At 43.8% G+C, this 15,434-nt stretch overlaps 2 pseudogenes; one reads left to right on the top strand and one right to left on the bottom strand.

The window, feature by feature from the left end:
• Positions 1,185-3,535, top strand: LOC8077338 (annotated as a pseudogene).
• On the bottom strand, positions 5,408-12,115 carry LOC8077339 (annotated as a pseudogene).

Below are 15,434 nucleotides of genomic sequence, written 5' to 3' on the forward strand. Positions count from 1 at the left end.
TACTCCAAATCCTCATTGTGCTCCATTCTCGCGTACTCCGATCAAGCTTTATGTCGTATACAACGAGCGGAGGGGTTGTCAGCATGCTCGACAGATAATGTGACATTTTAACTGATGCGGTTCATTTTGGACGAGGCGATAGCTGTTGTTGCATTTCTTGTCCATTCATTTGTCTTGTTAATTAGCTCAGGCGATCACCCTGTCAATAACATGTATCATTGCCCATAACAATGCGTTATTGGCTCCACTGGTATCAAACAATTTTGCTGAGACAAAAAGTAATGTATTTAAGCGTATTAGCAAAGAGAATCTTCATAATTTGGTATATACTATGACATCATTGAGCGATTTCACATCACGGCCTTTCTGCTATTTGTTCTTGCTCAGAATGTCTTGGAAGCAGAGAGGGTTTTTTGTGAAGTACTTATCGATGCTACCAAACATTCTTTCCCTGAAAAAATTATTTAATGAGATAAAGCCAGTTGCTTATTCAGAGTTTTTGGAATGTCTTGGAAGCAGAGAGGGTCCTTTTTTTTGTGAAGTACTTATCGATGCTACCAAACATTCTTTCCCTGAAAAATTTATTTAATGAGATAAAGCCAGTTGCTTATTCAGAGTTTTTGGAAGATCTTGGCAAGCAGGTCCTCCTTGTCCTTGGGGCACAGTTTCCCTGCTTTGATTGGTTGAGCATACCAAAAGTTTGTGGCATTGAAGTTCGTTTCGCTGAAATTTAACTTATGCTGATGTTTATGTTGAAATTTTATTAGAGAAAAATACTATTCGTTCACTGAAAAGTATCATGAAGTAGTGCAGCAGAACATGGTAGTTTTCTCTACAGATTTTGAATGAACGCATCTACAGATTTTGAATGACAAACCTGATGACCATCAGAAGGACCTAACTCTCATCCCCCTTGCCCCAGCTTGTGTTGTAATTCGTGTATTGACCCCGTATACTCTCTTTCCTGCTGGCCCTTTTATCTGGAGAATATTCTGGATTTTACTTTGGTCTGTTCTGACCTATTTTATGCTGGCCATATTCAAGATAATCGTGGGATTGATACTGCGCTGTCTTGCAAATTGGTATGCAAATCTACAGCTCACAAGAAAATAACATGTGGATTCAGTACATGGCACCACAATTCTGGTGCTACGGATGCCTTCAAAAAAAATTCTGGTGCTACGGTTGGTTACATCTCTGAGAAGACATTTTGCTGTGGTCCATGAAGTACAGCAAGCACTGCAGCTGCTGAGAATTATATGACAGAAGTATTGATAGGATAGTACATCGCTTGAATTTATCAGCTAAGAAGAAACAATATTTTTCTCTCACAACAAATCATCATCATCATTATCAACAGCCAAAAATCAGCTAGCCGAACAAATTAACCCAATTTTGTGGTGTTTAACTTCTCTTAACGAAGCACGTGCAGCGTACGCTTTCGAAATAATTTTGTGGTGTTTACAGTTTATTTTTTTACCTCCGTTTGTGCATAGCTCAGTTTCATCCTAAATTATCAATGACGCTGGTGCTTGGGCGTCAAACATCCTGCCTTCTGCTCTGTTTACACTAGGCAATCGAGCAGCGGTCAAACATACACGCTGGGTGCCGTCCCTGGGCGTCTTCACCACTTCTCACCTGCCTTGTCGCGCCTAGTGTACAGAATATGAAGAAAAGTGCGTACATGCCAAAACGACGGCGTATACAATGTTCTTTTCTTTTGAAAAAGAAAAAAAAACAATGTCACCGGCTTCTGCCAACAAGTAGGCATCAGTGGCACATCACCCAACTGCTCGTCCTCCTCACTCCTCTGAAACTACTATATCCAGTGCTTAATCCCATACCAAATTCCTACTCACTAGTCTCTAATTAATCGCCATGAGCCGCGTGCTTCGTCAGGACGCATAAGTATGCAGTGCAAAGCTCCTGTGACCCCATCACAAGCTAGTATGATGAAGCAGCAGCAGCTCGTGGCGTTGCTGGTACTGATGATCGCGCTCCCCGTGCGCGCGGTGCCTGTGTCCGGCGCCGGCGCCGGCGGCGTCGTGGCGGCGCTGCTGCTCACGCACGCCGACGCCGGCCGCGGCCTCGCGAGGCCCGACCTCGTGCGGCGAATGGCGCGCCGAGCCAGGGCGCACGCGCACCGCCGCCGCCGGCTCCTGTCCGCCTCGCACGCCGTGCGCGCGGGGCTCGGCGCCGGCGGCGGCGGGATCGTGACGAACGAGTACCTGGTGCACCTGGCGGTGGGGACGCCGCCGCGGCCCGTGGCGCTGACGCTCGACACCGGCAGCGACCTCGTGTGGACGCAGTGCGCGCCCTGCCGCGACTGCTTCCACCAGGGCCTCCCGCTCCTGGACCCCGCCGCGTCCTCCACGTACGCCGCGCTCCCCTGCGGCGCGCCGCGGTGCCGCGCGCTCCCGTTCACGTCGTGCGGCGGCGGCGGCCGGAGCAGCTGGGGCAACGGCAACCGGAGCTGCGCCTACATCTACCACTACGGCGACAAGTCGGTCACCGTCGGCGAAATCGCCACCGACCGCTTCACCTTCGGCGGGGACAATGGCGACGGCGACAGCCGCCTCCCCACGCGGCGCCTGACCTTCGGCTGCGGCCACTTCAACAAGGGCGTGTTCCAGTCGAACGAGACCGGCATTGCCGGCTTCGGCAGGGGGAGGTGGTCGCTGCCGTCGCAGCTCAACGTCACGACCTTCTCCTACTGCTTCACCTCCATGTTCGAGTCCAAGAGCAGCCTCGTGACTCTCGGCGGTGCGCCGGCGGCCGCGCTGCTCTACAGCCACGCGGCGCACATCAGCGGCGAGGTCCGGACCACCCCGCTCCTCAAGAACCCCTCGCAGCCGTCGCTCTACTTCCTCTCGCTCAAGGGCATATCCGTGGGGAAGACACGGCTGGCCGTCCCGGAGGCCAAGCTCCGGTCGACGATCATCGACTCGGGCGCGTCCATCACGACGCTCCCGGAGGCGGTGTACGAGGCCGTGAAGGCGGAGTTCGCAGCGCAGGTCGGGCTGCCGCCCACCGGCGTGGTGGAAGGTTCCGCGCTCGACCTCTGCTTCGCGCTCCCCGTGACGGCGCTCTGGCGCCGCCCGCCCGTCCCGTCGCTGACGCTGCACCTGGACGGCGCCGACTGGGAGCTGCCGCGCGGCAACTACGTGTTCGAGGACCTCGCCGCGCGCGTCATGTGCGTCGTGCTGGACGCGGCGCCCGGGGACCAGACCGTCATCGGCAACTTCCAGCAGCAGAACACGCACGTCGTGTATGACCTCGAGAACGACTGGCTGTCCTTCGCTCCGGCACGCTGCGACAGCCTCGTTGCTTCACTCTAGTCGCTAGTAGTGTCTGTACAAAGAAAAGGTAGATCTTTTTAGTACTAAAAATACTAGGTGAAAAAAAAAACAGTTTTTCACCGTGATGGTAGAAGATGGAAAGCAACCGAGGAACTTTGCGTGCAATTTGTCACGCCTTGTTTCCAGATGAGTACATAGCATCTTCAATTTGGCCATATTTTAAAGAGTTTTCACCCTGTGCCTTGTTTAGTTTTCTGTGCAAAAACTTTTCACTTAGAGCAAGTATTATAGCAGGCTGTAAGCCAGCTAAATGCTGATGTGAAGGAGAGAGAAGAGGAAAGAGAGTAAAAACGGGCTGCAAGCTTACAGCCGGCTTAGACACAAAAATCAAGAAAATCTGTGACACAGACAAGTGGGCCATGCATTAATAGTGATAAGCTAACCATTATATGGGTGGGCTGCAAGAAGGCTGTAAAGAAATCTTACAGCCAGCAGCTGGCAGTATTATAATACTTGCTCTTATCTCATCGAATGCATGAAGCATTGAATGTAGACAAAAAAAAATCTAATTACACAGTTTGGTTATAAAATACGAGATGAATCTTTTAAGTCTAATTAGTCTATGATTAGTCATAATTACTACAGTAACCAATATGTGCTAATGATGGTTAGGATTAATAAATTCATCAAGCAGTTTACGGATGAGCTATATAATTTATTTTTTTATTAATCTATGTTTAATACTTGAAATATATAGCGACACATCTGATGTGACATCTTTTTTTTCTTGCGAACTCTAAGTAGTAGCACCTTACGAGTCCCTTCGTTCTGAGAAATAATTTTGACTAAATATGTATTAAAAAATAATATTTATGATACAAAATTAGCATCATTAGATAGATATTTGAATTTAATTTTTTAATAAATTTATTTGGAAATAAAAATATTGCTTATATTTTTTATAAATCGGATCAAAGTTATTGATACGTAAATCGTGATGATAAAGGCCCTGTTTAGTTTTCCACCCAAAATTTTTTCATCCATCCCATCGAATCTTTGGACACATGCATGGAACATTAAATGTACATAAAAAATAAACTAATTACACAGTTTGGTTGAAAATCGCGAGACGAATCTTTTAAGCCTAGTTACTCCATGATTAGCCTTAAGTGCTACAATAACCCACATGTGCTAATAATAGATTAATTATGCTTAATAGATTTGTCTTGCAGTTTTCTAACGAGCTATGTAATTTATTTTTTATTAGTTTCTAAAAACCCCTCCCTACATCCTTCCGACATATCCGATGTGACACTCAAAAAAAATTCATCTACAATCTAAACAGGCGCAAAGTACTAGTTTACACTGGATTTATCTGTCTCCGCGTTAAGCCTGTCAACCAAACATCCAGCTGACACCTGACAAAGCAGCAGCTTCTCATTTCCGACTGATAGGAACGCTCCGGCTCGGAGCAGAAGCGTTTCGCTTTCAGGGCTTTGTCGGCAGGTGAATAAAACACCAATGATCCATTGACGGCCAAATGGCCAAACAGTTTGGTCAATGTTTGTGAACTACTAGCTCGGCGCACTTTTGCTATTTATCTGATCTTTTTTAAGAAATTTATAAGATTTCTATACGTTTGATTGCTTTAGGATTTATATTATAACTGTCATTTTGACAGGTTTGTAACTAGAATCTGAGAGATTTAATCACATAAAATCTGTTGACAGATAAGTAAACACTCCTAGGCAATATATGTGTACGCATTAAAAAAAATGTGAACAGTGCTGCTGGCAATATATGTGAACTACAGTACCAAACAGTGTCAAGGAGCTATGGAATTCCCTTTTCGTCGACAGTCGGACAATATTTTAACAAATCATTCAACAAAATAAATGGGGTCACTGCCTTACCCATTCTGTGTGAATCCGCATCTGACATATGGGTTCATGATGTAGGAGTTTAGGGACGATGACATGCCTGTTCAAGGCATCCTGGCAACCATGATTTGGGCCACATGGGCATGTGGCAGCAGAAACCACCATCGAGAGGATTACTGTATACAAGGTTCGAAGCAGCAAAGCCTGCACACTGTCGCCATTCAGAAGTTACACGCATGACATTTGGATTCATATATATACATTAAACGGGCGTGCTTACATAAGCCGTTCACAAATCACAGGCATAGGAATTGGAGCAAAATAGGCGATGGTTTGATAGAGTTGAGAGAGACAATTGTCATCAGCACAACTACACGAGACAAACAATTTTACTGGAAAACCAACTGGGTCGGCGTATAACGCCCCCCAATTTTCAAATTTGCCTGATAAATGGATGAAATGACGAGTGAGAGGACTCTCCGTCAATAACAAGACCTCAAATGCCTTGTGGGCTTGTGGCTCAAATTATCAGGATAATCACGACGAAACAAGGATCAACCCCATGCTACCAGCAACAAAAGAACTAGCAATCTCATGTCAGATCTTTAAAAATGCTTCTAATTCCTACATAACTAACACAGATAATCACTGCTCGATTTGGATGGGATCAACAATGGCAGATGACGGTGGGCAGGAAGAATAAACACCATTGCAATTGTTGTTTTCCTCACCCGTATGCTTCACTATCATGACGCCATGCTCAGCTGTGCTAGGGTTTTCCTGATCCTCAGCCTCTCCTACTTCAAGGCTCTGCTGTCCGGTACATGATTCAGTACCTAGGGCTACTAACCCTGGGTCGTCCTGTTCCTCCAGCATCAGTTCTGGAGGGCTTGGTGGGAGCACAAAGCTGGAACCATCGCCCTCCTCACACTTAGGCTCCACCATCAATATAGTCTCCTCCATTTCAGGGTGGTCTTCTAGATGTTGATCTTGATGGAGATCCTCATCCGATTGAGGAACAGCCAAATCAGTCATGTGAGACGCAGCATCACAAATCTCAGTGGCTAGTGCAGCTGAATCACAGTTTTCCTCCACACCCAGTGAAGGATTTTCAGGGATCACATTGTTGGAGAAGTCGTTTTCCTCTTCCATAGGTTCCAGGGCAAATGAAGCGCGCTCCACTGTGTTAAGTTCTTCATCTTCCTCTTGTTGCCCTTCTTGGTTGGTATCTATATTTTCCTGGGCTTCAAGCAAAAGTTGAGGTGTCTGTTGACTTGTAGCTGCATCAACATGCGGACTAGTATCCGAATGAAAAGGTGCAACAGCTAAGTCACTATTATTCTGGATCTCACCAAGATCTTGCAAGACATCTTCAAAGCCATGCAGAAACTCAGCAACCAAGGCTTGAGTGGTTGTATCAGCTGTAGTAGTCATGGCTCTCTTGGCCTTCTTCACCATAACTTCCAGTTTATCAACCTACAACAGTTAGGGAATACTTCAAATTAAATACTGGTTCACTGTATGCATATTTGATTGAAGAAGCTGTGCCTGTACTCAAATCTTTATTTCCAGAAATATGAACTAAATAAGAGATTAGTGTTTTACTGCTTTGCGGATTATTGGAGACTTGGCTTGGTACTGAAGATCTAAGGAATCATCAGTTGGAGCTGAAGGTCCCGCTTCAACATCATCACTGATTGCTGGGACAAGGTACCGCCGTGTTGCTCCTGAGTACCAGCGCAGATAGTCCTCGTAAGAAGATGGATCATATTGCTCTGTATCTCGAAATATGCGCTGTCGTCGTGCTTCCCATTCCTGGATATACTCATGGTGTGTTTCTTCCCAGTTCTCTCGTTCTTTGCCACGTCTACTAATACGATGTAATGACTGTAGCGTAGGCCGGAAAGGTGGTGGAATGCATTGTCGAAGCCCGAATTGCCGCATCACTCGCTCAGGCAAATACATTTCAACTATAGGGAAGTTTATTAATGGAGCTTGTGTAAGCCACAGGTCCGCATCTCTTGTACAAAGTGGGGGTAAGGTTGAGGGCTCTATCTGCAGGTAGGGTTCCCACTTCACCTGATCAACCCGCTGAAGGTTCAGTTCATCTCTGTACTGCTTAAGGCAGCGAGTAGCATTCTCACTTTGTGTGCGTGCCCCCACCCAACGGAAGCCGATTGGAGGTAGGTCCTGTTCAATGCCTATCTCTGTGCATAAAGGAGACCGAACCAATGGTCTGCCAACATGAAAGCGCTCCCAACTCCAAAGCTGTAAGAGAAGCAATGAACCACCAATATTCTTGATATTGTGGGAGGAGGCAACTGAGCAAAGAGATCGGTACAGGAATGCTAGAACTGCAGAACCCCAGCTGTATGTGCTAACACGTGAAAGATCAGCAATCAGAGGAAGATATATCAGACTCATCCTTCCTGTCCCATCTGGAAAGAGCACCCCGCATAAAAGGCTCAGTATATATGCTCGAACATGCCTTTCAACTGTCACATCATCCGCCTCCTCTGGTAATTCATAAAAAATTTTCTTAAGCCATTTGTAATGCAGGAAGGACTTTCCAGGCATTGCTGGCCCCCTTGCATCCTGGCCTAAACAATCAAGGACCACTTGAGCATAATCATGATCAGTGGTAGAACAAACCGGACGGCCATCAATAGGAAGGGCAAACAACATTGCGACATCTTGAAGTGTAACAGTTATCTCCCCGGAGGCCAAGTGGAAGCTATGGGTCTCTGGCCTCCAACGCTCAACAAGGGCAGTAATCAATGCTTTGTCCAACTGAGGCATCTTCTGGCAAATTTGTGCGAGTCCAAGCAAACCTGCATCTCTCAGATAAGGCCGATATCTCTCATGAAATTTCAAAGGCTTGTGATGACGTAATTTCAACTGCTCCACTGCCTGCAATGTTCAGATTCAGTGGAAATGTGTAATTCAGTCTCATGAAACTTATGATGAGCTATGAAAAAAAAAAACCAATGTCATTAAACAAACCTGATCACCAAAAATCGCATCAGATCGATGGTTGATCTTAGGGTTGAGTAACGTGGAGGATACTTCTGATGGTCCTACATAGCAAGCTGGGGATTGTCTTGGAATCAACACAAGCTGATCTTCCCTGTCAGAGGTACTTGGTGAAGAAGGTGCAGAGGTTTCGAGATGATCCATATCTTTTTCTGCCACAGCACCTCTTCCATGTCCATGACCTCGGCGACCACCTCCTCTTCTCTTTGTAGGAGACATCCTCCTTTACATAGCCCTGTGTTATCAACATCATGAAGTAAGAAAGGAAGATGCCATAGACAATTGATGACTGACTGCTAAAACGCAAAGCTGTTAATCAGTTATTGAACATGACATGCTTAAAAGAACGGGACCAATCTTTTTTAGAAAATTGATTTTCTACAGTCCTAGGCCATGTTTGGATCTGCAGTAGCAGTGTGGTAGCCATACCGCAGCCAAAGTATCAGAATTGAGTGGCCAGTTCAAAACTCGCGGCGCATGCCTTGCATGGTGAAAAGAATTGCCTGAGCCATTCTCTATTCGGCACGACTCTCGTGGCCAGCGCTCAATAATACGACTAAAAGTGGTCCCAAACATGCACACGGCCCTAGTCTTCTAGACCTAAATCCTATAAATTGAAAAAAAAAACACCCTCATGTTTCTCCACGTCCATAGAACAAAAGAAAAATAAAAAAGCATCTGTGGAGCACCTTAGTGCAGAAATGTTTCCTCAATGAATGAGATCCATGTGCTTCAGACATGTAAGGTGAATGTGTTAACCCCAACATCAGAAAGATAAATCAAACTGTGGACTGAAGTTCAGTCAGGAATTTGTGTATAGACAGGAACATATGCACTTGATCAATAAAGCGCTCATCGCTTGTTCTTCTTGGAAGTTCAATCCCCTTGCAAGCAATGACAGCCCTTGTACCTTTCCCTTTTCCATTCAGCCTACTTCTTAGCTTTATTCCATCAGTCTAAGGTGAAGCCCGTGACAAAGATCTTTCTATAAAAAGTAGGAATGAGTGTTTGTCTTTGATGAAATTTAGAGAGAAAGGACAGTGTGGATTAAAAAAGAGATAACTGGGAGATGATTAAGAAAAGATACATATACATCCAAAGCAAAGGAATATATATATATATATATATATATATATATATATATATATATATATATATATATATATATATATATATATATATATATATATATATATATATAATCCATCTATGAAAAACGTAAACAGAGTTCGTTTTTGGTTTCCCCAAAGCCCCAAACAGATTGCATTGCTTCGGCTTCTTGATTTCTTACTGTCGAGACAGCCTGTCTGAATCCAAATCATTTGACTTCCGCTTTGCAGTGGTGAGGTCGTTGGTTCCTATGAACCAAGATGTTTTGTTGCCAGACCTTTCATCGGCCTACTCCCTGGATGGCACTATCCAGTATCCACTGGTATACTGTGAAAGTATCAACAAAGATGAAAGGACCCCATGCTTTCTATCTCTTCAACGCTTCCACTAACCTTAGCCTCTGAATACTCTGCTTAATACGATCCCCCTATCCAGCCAGAGAGGATTGAGTACAACATTGATTTCGGAAGATCTGTTCCTAGTATTTCAAAGCCTAAGGGCGTCCCCAATGGTTAGCTATTTGGCTAGCTATTATGACGTGGACAGATAAAAGGTAAGAGAGAGAGAGAGTAGTCACTTGCAACAAGCAAATAGCCTATCTATTTCACGTAGTCCAAGAATATGAGAGAGTGACATATGGGTCCAATAATACATAAAAAATAAACATGTATAAAATAGTCTTCGCTCTTGTCTCTCACCTCCACACAAGCTAACTACGTAGCTAGTACCATTGCGGACGCCCTAACTAGGCGCGAAGCAGTGAGTGCGATCTGCTTTCAAGAAATGACGGAAAAGAGCCAGTAACACTATCAGTGAACAGAGTTGGTGTATAATCCAGATGAAGTACCAGACAGCACCACAGGGCAAAGCATATTGAATTGTGAACATTCGCTCCACTTGAACATTGACTGATTCTTTGTTATGAAGACTGTAATAGATAGTAAGAAAACTGTAAATTATCTGCCATGGTATACCTCTGTTATAGCTTCAGTCTACCTTTTCTTATGGTCTCCAGTGTACTACTATCAGCCCTACTAGGCAATATCTACCTTCAAAAGCTCAATCAGGAGTCGGGAGACATGAAGGATCTGGAAGAAGCATGAAATTTGGCTGCTCATAAGGTGACGACATGGGGAGAGGACAAAAGCAGGGTGCACCACTCTCAGCTGCCGATTCTAGGTTGATTGTATTTGATTGGTAGAAAACCTACTTATCCAGGAACAGGTGATGGATCATAAAGGGCGCACATACTACGAAGAAATATGATATTCTCAAAACAGGAAAGGCTATGGATACACATGGGACACCTTCGTTTGAACATGGATTGTTCCATGAAGGAATCAATCTCTACAGGTCAACCTCGCAAGATGAAATCCAGTGTTGAAAAATAACCTTTCAAGTTAGGAATGAAGCTATAGACATGTATGTTAGTAAAAAGAGGAATTGAAGCCCAATCACAGTTGTGAGCACAGCTCTCTCGTCGTGCCTACAAACTGCTTTGCAACTGAGAAACTATATCCAATCTATCACAATTCTATCAACTAATTGACAATCATATGACTGTTTGAGAACAGTTCACTCTCAGATAAGAAAAAAGGCCAAATAGCATGCATACCACTCCCCCTGGCTGGGTTTACCCACCTATCATTATTTTTCTTCCCATTGCTAAATAGCACCTGTATCCGATGCCAATAGCTCCATCTAGCACTCTCTTATGTTGTCACGTGGACTGCTTCTTTCACCATCTCCTGAGCCCCTACAACTACAAGCCCAGCTGTGCTTTCACCTTTATTAGTGAGCAGCAGAAATTCAACAGGTAAAAAGAATGTTATGAAAGTACCACCGCGACATGAACCCCAGACCCACACGGCCACACTCAAAAACAAGGCAGCAGGATTTTGTGAAAATAGGATACCCAAAGAAAAAGAATAGAACACCCAGGAAAACAGATAGTTGAAGAAGTTCAGAATACTTTTCAAGAATCAAGATATTATTCTTAGACACTGAATTCAAGAAAAGACCTAATGCACTCAGGTGCTACAGATCCAAACATCAATCCAATAAAACATAGAACCACTGTAGACACGTCTCCATGATGCAGGTGCCTGGAGCCAGGATCTTTCAATTGGGTGTCCCGATTTCCCAAGCCAAAACAAAATGTTCAGTTCAGAAAACAAAAACTCACAATATCGATAATGATGTAAACTGTTCAGGCATGCGTAAAATAATGGGAATGACAAAATATTCAATGAAATTACAATATAACTTTAACATCCTGATCCATTGCTTGGAAGACTGATTATTATCACTATCCGTAGCTAGCAAAGGAAATGTCCCTCAACAAATGGGACCAAACAATTGTTCAAGTGTGATCCCCTATTCCCCCATGTTATTTCTCAATTTATTCTTCACATGTTCATCATTGAAGAAAATACTGTAGACAGTAGCGGCTAGTAGCTGCTACTATTAGTATCAGCACCAGGAGCAGACCCAGAAAAGGGACATGTACACCCCGATAATTTTTGCAAAAAGTTCGAAGCTAGTAGACATCAAATAGCCAAATAGATTTAAGTTAGGGTTTGGGTGCTCGGTTTCGCACAGCAGGAAGGGAAGAGAAGGGGTGGGAATACCTGGTAGGTGCTCGTTTCCGGCGAAGATACCGACGAAGGTCTCGGCACCTGGCGTAGGGCGGCGGCGTAGGCGCCGTCGGCAGGGGTAGCCCACCCAGTCGTCGGAGAAGAGAGAGGGGTGGGAGGGAGAGAGAGAGAGGCAGAGAGAGCGCACGCGGGGTGAACCGTGATGGGGGCATGCGACGTACAGCCCGGTCCGGGGTTGTTGGGCCCAGGGGAGCGTACCTGCACGGGCCTTCTCTTGGGCCGTCCCTTTTCACGTTTTTTTTCTTTGAAATTGTTTTCTTATTTATTTCTTTCTCTACCTTTTTTATCTTTTATCTTCTTGATTGATTCCGTTTATTCTCTGCATGGGACACTTCCGGTAGCTTGTAGGATACTGGTTTCAAACAAGAGAACAATAATAATATTTACTTAATAAATTGTAGATAAGTAAATTGAACAATTTTACACATTTTATTAAGGTTGAACAATTTCGAAGCTAGAAACCATTTACACTATAAACCTAGAGCAATTGCAAGAACCTGAATTTTTTCCTCGTAAAGCTATAACACTTTTCTCTTGAATTAGAAAAAAACTCTCTCTTTGTGACAATTTCAAGTGAATGTGAATTTTTTGTGCTATACACGAAACAACAACTAGTGAACCAGGAATATTATTCTACTCAAGAAAAAAAATTATCTAGATGCTTCAATGAGGACTAGTGAAGAGTATTGAAACTTTGATATCTGTGGAAAAAATTAAGTTTCCTAACGCTCTCTTTGCATTTTGTAATTTATTCTAAGGATTGTCATGCTAGAGTAGGGTTAAAATCTAGGTTGCAAAACTCTTTTGTGTGTTAAAATAGTCAAGCTTGTCAACCTTAGGCATACCGGAGCGTTATGTTTATGTTCAGAAAAAAAGTTAGGCCTTGTTTGGATCCATGGGTCTAAAGTTTAGTCCACCTCTTTTAGTCACCTTTTAACCCTCATGGATCTCAACAAGGAGGGCTAAAAGTGGGGGGGGGGCTAAACTTTAGGTATACGGGTAAAGCTCTAGTTTGGTTTTGAATAATTGATGAAACCATTATGGACTAAACCTGCTCTCTAAGTGTTGTGATTGAAGTAAGGTTGGTTCACACCAAGGTGGAGCTTGATGGCACTCATGGTGATGGAGATGGCCAAAAGATGGTGGTAAGCGCTTCAACTTGGAAAAAAGGAAAGAGAAAAACAAAATGAACTCAAGACAAAGGTATAGTCTCATTTGTATATACTTTGCACTTAGTGACGTGGTGAGATGCATGAGAAAGCTTCGGAAAAATTACTTGTGAAGAGCCTTTCGTGATCTTAGGAAGAGATAACCTTGTTTTGGGCATGAAGTGCTAAGAAAAAAAATCTTGTTCGCAATGCTAATTTTTTTAGACAAGTGTTTTCTATTGGAATGGCCTGTCTAATAAGAAATGTATGCGGTCCAAATTGAAAATTCCGTTGGAGCGTGGAGCGTTAAGGTGTTGTTGTTGTGTACGTGTTGCTTTGTTGGGCCTGTCGCTTTGCATGCATGTGTGGGGAGTGGAGACCAGTTTGTAACTGTTGACTGTGTGAGAGAGAGAGAGAGGAGCCTCTCCAAAGCCCGAGTGAAAATGGTAAACTCTTTTTCTGTGCTATCTATCTCTCTTGACTACTGTCCTAGCGCCGCTGCCGCCGCCGCCGCTCTCGTTGTCCAACGTCGCTGGTCTCCCTCCCTTCCCCTCCGGTATCTCGCTGGAGGTTGAAGGGAGTGAGGATCCATTGTTTTTAATAAATTTTCTTTAGTAGATCTGAGTCTAGGGTTAGTGTTTCTCCATGCCAAATTTCATGGTATTGAAGTTTTATCTTCTCCTCTCCGGCGACAGTGAAGGAGGTGAAATCGTCTTTTCCATGGCGGCTGTGTTGAAGATGAGAGCGACAACTTTGGCGTCAGCATCTTCATCGACATGACGACATAGAGACTTTTGATTCCGGACGGTGGGCATCAAGGCGGAGATGATGTCGCCACCATGGAATAATTTTCTATAGTCTCTTCTCCGTTTTATTGTGGTTAGATCTAGCCACAATGAAGGACTAGGAAAAATAATTTTTAGATTAGTCTTCCTCACTCTTCGGTGGCAGAAAAAAGAAGGACGATACCAGACGGAAGAAGTTCCTTAATTCCGCCTATTGGAATATTGGTCGTCGTTCGTTAGGCATTTATTCACAAACCAGGTTTGGCTGTGCGGTCATCCATACGGCAAAGCATCTAACAGATTAGGTTTTGAGTTGTACTTTTCACAGCGTAGATACTATTTTGTAATCTAAAATGCCTATAACATGTTTGATGTACTCCCTCCGTCCCTAAATACTGTTATTTCTAGGAGAAAATTTTGTCCACAAATACTGCTATTTCTACTAGCATACTCAGTCCACCAGTCCATTTAATTCTCCTCGGAACTTCAGTGGTCCACCAGCCTATTTAATTTCTTCTAGGGAGTAGTACTTTGGCGCATGGTAATTGTTTGAATCAGTTTAGTTGGCATTAAATGCAACTAGTTGGAACCAGAGAACCATGGCTTAACGTGCATGATTAAATGGTGGAACTTAAATTAATTGAGGGTAAAATAGTCTTTTGTTTGCCACACTAATCTGTCTGAAATCTGCTAGAAATAGCAGTATTTAAAGACGGAGGGAGTACCTAATTATCATATATAATATCTTCTTTCCTAAAAAAAACGACTGAAAAGCAAATTTTTGCCTCCCGTGCGGATAGCTGCCCCCATGGGCCGCTCGTCTCCAGGGGCCGCTCGTCTCCAGGAATGCGGAGAGAGGGAGTCATGATGCAGCAGCCGCTCTGGCTCGTTGTCGCCAGTGACTTGGTGCATAGGACCCGTGGGTCAGGGAGGAGAGGCGCTTTTGTGCGTAGCTTTTTGGGTTGTTCACTGCTCACGTTTCAACCGACTGAAATGTGAGGATGACCAGAGGTGAATAGCCTGAGCAAAGTGAGACAATAAATGGTGATAAAGCGATTTTGCTCTAGTTCTATTTTACCAAATACAAGCCACCTACCATGTACTAGTTACTATGATCTTCATGTCAATATCACACAAACAATTAAGGTAGGTTACAACTTATAATTTAGAGTTGAGGGAGTAGTTTAAAAAGATCCAATTCTCCCATCCAATGAGAGGCCTAACATTGCACCTTCTGGACATAGGCCTTGTTTAGTTTCCCAAAAAAATTACAAAATTTTTCAGATTCTCCGTCACATCGAATCTTTAGACGTATGCATGAAGTATTAAATATAGATAAAAATAAAAATTAATTGCACAGTTTGGTCGGAATTGACGAGACGAATCTATTGAACCTAGTTTGTCCATAATTGAACAATATTTGTCAAATACAAACGAAAGTGCTACTATTCTTATTTTGCAAAAAAATTTAGAAGTAAACAAAGCCCCACACAATTGCTCCACATTCGCATCAGGCATCATG

The sequence above is a fragment of the Sorghum bicolor genome, chromosome 10, assembly GCF_000003195.3.
Source record: "Sorghum bicolor cultivar BTx623 chromosome 10, Sorghum_bicolor_NCBIv3, whole genome shotgun sequence".
In the NCBI taxonomy this organism is placed as follows: Eukaryota; Viridiplantae; Streptophyta; class Magnoliopsida; order Poales; family Poaceae; genus Sorghum; species Sorghum bicolor.